Raw genomic sequence first — 692 nt, forward strand, 5'->3', positions numbered from 1 at the left:
GTCAAATTCTAATGTCAAACGTAATAACTATATTTTTACGATTAGATATAAAGGATATACCTGTATTATATCTCCTAAACTCTATTCTTTCTCTCTCGATTCTTTTAAAAAATCTTACTATCCCCCTTTTACGTTCAACATAGATAATTTAGTTCAAAAATTCGTGCGCTGTGATGTGATGTGATTGATTGATTGATTGATCATCGAGTAAAATATATTTCTCTATCGCGAAACGGAAACAATAAGAGAGAAAAGAAGAAAAAGAAAAAAAGAAGAAGAAAAAGATGAAGAAGATGAAGAAGAAGAAGAAGAAGAAGAAAAAAAACAAAACCAAAGAAAATATAAAATAAAAGAGGAAAACAAAACCGTGTGTTCGGACTACCGTTGTCGTTCGCAATATAAACCTTTGTCGAACGTTTGTTATTTTTATTAACTTTTTTTTATATTTTATATTATATACTTATTATTTTTTTGTTTTATACGATGTTGTTGTTGGTTGGTTAATTCGCGTATTATTCTCGCGACGACAGTGTTATTCAAGAAGATTAATTATGCTGCTTATGTATATTTAACGCGAGCATATGCTTTGCTTTTATAGTTTCGCTCATGCGCGCGCGCGCCTTCTTTCTTTCTTTCTTTCTTTCTTTCTTTCTTTCTCTCTCTCTCTCTCTCTCTCTCTCTCTCTCTCTCTC

The sequence above is a fragment of the Polistes canadensis genome, unplaced genomic scaffold (genome assembly GCF_001313835.1).
Source record: "Polistes canadensis isolate GaletaPanama2010 unplaced genomic scaffold, ASM131383v1 scaffold_30, whole genome shotgun sequence".
NCBI classification, from domain to species: Eukaryota; Metazoa; Arthropoda; class Insecta; order Hymenoptera; family Vespidae; genus Polistes; species Polistes canadensis.